Raw genomic sequence first — 4,460 nt, 5'->3', positions numbered from 1 at the left:
AAGCCTAAGCCTAACACAAACCCTAACCCTAACCCTAACCACAGCAAGAGCAAGCCTAACCCTAAGCCCCAGCACAGCAAAAGCAAGCCTAAGCCTAACACAAACCCTAACCCTAACCACAGCAAGAGCAAGCCTAACCCTAAGCCTCAGCACAGCAAAAGCAAGCCTAAGCCTAACACAAACCCTAACCCTAACCCTAACCACAGCAAGAGCAAGCCTAACCCTAAGCCTCAGCACAGCAAAAGCAAGCCTAAGCCTAACACAAACCCTAACCCTAACCCTAACCACAGCAAGAGCAAGCCTAACCCTAAGCCTCAGCACAGCAAAAGCAAGCCTAAGCCTAACACAAACCCTAACCCTAACCCTAACCACAGCAAGAGCAAGCCTAACCCTAAGCCTCAGCGCAGCAAAAGCAAGCCTAAGCCTAACACAAACCCTAACCCACCGTGTTTCATTTCAATGAGTTTGTGTATTGCAAAAATTGTTGATTAGCTCCGAAATATTTCTTACTGCACTGAAATTGATTTTCATTGTACAGCTATCGTGTACAGTGTTTAGCAAAATTTGTCATAAAAACAAAAACATCGCAAAGTGCCTAAAGTCCGAGTGACTGGCAGCCAGTTCAGGGTCTTTTAACCACTGTTTTCTTCTGGAACTTTGTATTCCACCATTGTTTAATTTTTAGAACAGTATCTCACTATCTCTGTAACATAGTGACACTTGCGAAGGAGGAAAACAGACCACTGCACAGAGCCCCTGCCTCCCCCCTCCATATGTGTAATAACCTCCTGGCTTTGGAGCAGACTCTTTGAGAGATATCCTTGAGCCTCACCTCCATCTCTCTAACAGGTCACACAGAGATCCAGGAGATAGTGGGCCATAGTTAAGGTCCAGATCTGCTATCTAGACTTGAATGATGGAGGAAAGCATGTGGCGACATGTTTATTGTCACCCAGATGGTGCACAATGCAGAGGCTTGGCGAGCTACACCCGGCCCTAATATAATTCATTGGGTGGCACCATTGTGGGGTGACTGATAAGACCTTCACTTTGCCTTGCACTGGTCACTTGTCTCAAGGAGACTCCAGAGAAACTTCACACTTTACAAATGGTGGCCAAAATATCTAATCCCACTACGGTTGTACTTGCTAAAACTTAGCGTTGAAAGGCCATTTATAATAAGAGAATTCTCTTTTTGGTCATTCCACGCTTGTACTAAGAGGAGAAAAGCAATCCCTTGAAAGAAAAATAATGGTAGGCACACACGAGGACTTGAAGAGCCCACTCAAAGTGGTACTTGAGGTTTCTCAGTCCATGACTTAGCAGTGGCTATCCACACAAAATTAGGTCTCTAGAGGCTTTGTGCTTGGACATGTCAAAATATTTTCACCTTCAAGTTCAAGAGAAAAAGCTGTGAAAATATTATTTTCATAAATTATTTAATTGTGGTATGTTTGTTGACATTTGGATAGTGAAGGGCAACTTTTGATACGGTGGTGACTGCTTAGATCTGTTTCCCATCCAACCATTGCGCAGGCCCTGACAAGGTAAGTGTGCATAATTGCCCTCAGTTATCTAGAAATCTGTTCACCATTATTCATTGACTGATGTCATCGGCGACATAAGTGTTATTTCAAAGTGATCATGACTGCAGACCAATTGACTTATCAGTGTATCTGTGGAGTATGAGCCTTATAATGGAAATTGTGGCTTCTCCAAGGGTAACCAATTTAATGCACTTTTAGAAATCATGACACTCAAATTTAACCCCACTTTTGTCGACAAGTGTGCCTTATATACGTACGATAGTTTCATGTATAATGGATAGTTTATCGATTTATACTACTCTCGTAGTTAGTACTTCTTCCCACCCTTTTTTTGGATATGCAAGTAAAGCCCAACATTTTGCACAGCTGACCCAGGAGATGCCATTTTGCTCCCTGGCTAACCACGAGGCAAGGGTCCAAGCTCCGGCCTAGCTCGCCGCACACCTGTCACAAAAACAACAGAGGCCCTGGGAGCTGCCCGAGAAGTGCCGAGATTCGAGCACTCCGAGCTGCAAAATAACAGAAATGCACAAGAAAAGAGAAACTGGAGAAGTTACAGAAATTGGAGGAGCTGAATTTCTGAGGATTCGAAAAAGGAATTTACAAAAGGAATCCAAATGATTTATCAGATAAAAGAAACAAAATTTGAATAATTTGATAATATATTAGCTGTCTATTAAGCTGTTGCACCTTACGTTGTAAGTTAGATGGCAGCTCACATAGTCGCAGCAGTTTGCGACTCTCAGTCTTTTCATTGATACCTGTGTTTCTTTGGGTCTCTGATAAAAATAATCCTAACTACAGTGGACTGGATCTCCTGACAAAAGTGTTATGGAGCAGACTGTTACATCGAATTTTATAAGCTTTTCTGTCATACCGGAGCTGAGACATTGGGTGTTTTGTGGATTGTTTTGTGACCACAGCATTTACTCTTCTTTAATAACCTGGAGCACCTGTGCTCAATGAAATTTATCGTGAGAGAAACTGAGAGAATCATAGCTATAGATCCTTTCTTAGTTGTTTTTGGCCACTAACATTTTCAACTGCTTTCCTCTTTTTACTAGAAATGCTGTGAAGACTATCATCACATCCCTTGTTGACTTTGTATTGAAATTGGCAGCTCTACCGTTTGTCACTTCAGAATGTGACAGAAAAGTTTGATTGACACACAGTACATTATGATAAGCAGGGCCTACTTGAATCTGGTCAAATATTACTATTACTCTGCACAGCTCACCTGTTTTCTGGGTTAGGGTTAGGGCAACGATTGCATTCTGCGCTTCTCCTTGCTCACAGTTGCACTGGCCTGGTCTCGACCGGTCTTGATCAGAAATCCCCAGTCCGCCCTGTCCAAGACTGAGACAAGACGGAGTATAAATGCCTTTGATTTTGAGATGAGACCAAGTCCCTTAAAATGTGTTTTGGAGATCTCGACCAATCTAGAGAACCACAACATTACATTCAATTAGAGAGACAATGTTGAAAGCTTGGTTATTTCACATTTGGAAGGAAATCAAATTATTATTGCCGTCAAAAACATCCAACAAGTCTCATAAATCCACAAATGGGGAATAATTTGCCTCACCGAATGTCACAGATCGGAATGGAGCAGGGCGACCAAATGCAGCTTGGACCAGGGTTTATTGAAGGGAAAAGGTAGTTGGAAGGGAGGATGAGGGGAACAAGACCAACAGAACCGGCAAACTAACACAGCGGACCAACCGACAGACTGGCTAACCAAAACAGAACTGACAAAGACAGGAACCAAGCAACAAGAACGATCCGAGAGGGAGTGACACACAGACAGGACTTAAATACGAGACAGGTAACGAGAGGCAGGCGACTGTGATTAGTACATTGATTGTGAGTAGACACAGGAAGGGAGGGGCGGGTACACACACCCGGACAGAAACCAGGACAACCCACACATAATAAAACAACCGGGGATGAGTCGTGACAAATACGAGTCCGAGGGCAGTTGTGACATCTATTTCAGTTCACAATGGAGGGTGGTATTAGCCACAATGGCGGCTTCCTGAGATGGAGGGAAAAAGTTGGATTAATCTGCTTAATTCGCATTATATGTATGCAATATTAATCTGAATACTTTATGTCAGGGTCCAGAGAGGTGTTCCTTTCAGATCCACAGGGGGCAGCCATGAGCAGAGTGGCCGAGTACCCACAGGTGTGGCTGATCCCCACAGGTATGGCTGATCAGGCTCGCTAGGGAAGGTTTTTAAGGAGCATACTGCCAGCAGCTCGTCGCCTGAGTGGCCTGCATATATGATCTCCTCCACGGTTGTGCCTCTAGCGCCTAGATCTCGCTCCTAGTTCTTGCCATTGTATTCTCTGACCAAGTATTGTTTGTTCCACGGTCTTAGATTTCCTCCAAAGACCACCGCCAAGATCCACCCCGCTCTGGCCGAACTCCTCACGCTCCGTCATCGCTGCTCCGTGCTCCTGGCGCAGCTCCTCCTGCTCACCCTCCACCATAGCACCTCCAATAAAGACTCCTTATTCCTTCTGGACTTCCGAGTTGGTTTCTGCATGTGAGTCAAAACAATCGCTAAAACAACGACAATTTATAGTTCCCTTTAGTTCCCAGCACTATCAACATTGTAATACAAAAATGTATGCAAGAAAAATCAAGTAATTCCAATATGTCTTATTTCGTGTGTCATAGGCTACATAAGATTTGTGAGGCGAATGAACTGCAATACCAGTTGCAGTTTTAAAAGCAAACGAAGACAAAAAGTCTGTTTTTAAAATGTTCTGTTTTGGAGGATTTGACACCTTGCTCACTGGTTATAGTACATATGTAATGTAATACCAGACAAATAAAATTGCATATGTAAATGCATTAAAAGAAATTCCAAGGCATTAATACATGGACGTGTATGTGGCTTATTTTTC

At 43.3% G+C, this 4,460-nt stretch overlaps 1 long non-coding RNA gene across 1 annotated transcript; it reads right to left on the bottom strand.

Annotated features, from left to right (window-relative positions):
* Positions 1-445: 445 nt before the first annotated feature.
* On the bottom strand, positions 446-3,320 carry LOC148398132 (uncharacterized). The gene is made up of 3 exons (XR_015858793.1): positions 3,133-3,320; positions 2,785-2,903; positions 446-2,056 (listed from the first exon to the last, which is right to left on the bottom strand). It is a non-coding gene; the product is annotated as an uncharacterized LOC148398132 (long non-coding RNA).
* Between the last annotated feature and the right edge of the window lie 1,140 nt (positions 3,321-4,460).

Source organism: Syngnathus floridae, chromosome 5 (genome assembly GCF_059516105.1).
Source record: "Syngnathus floridae isolate MCC-2025c chromosome 5, RoL_Sflo_1.0, whole genome shotgun sequence".
In the NCBI taxonomy this organism is placed as follows: domain Eukaryota; kingdom Metazoa; phylum Chordata; class Actinopteri; order Syngnathiformes; family Syngnathidae; genus Syngnathus; species Syngnathus floridae.
This window is presented reverse-complemented; position numbering and strand designations above follow the sequence as displayed.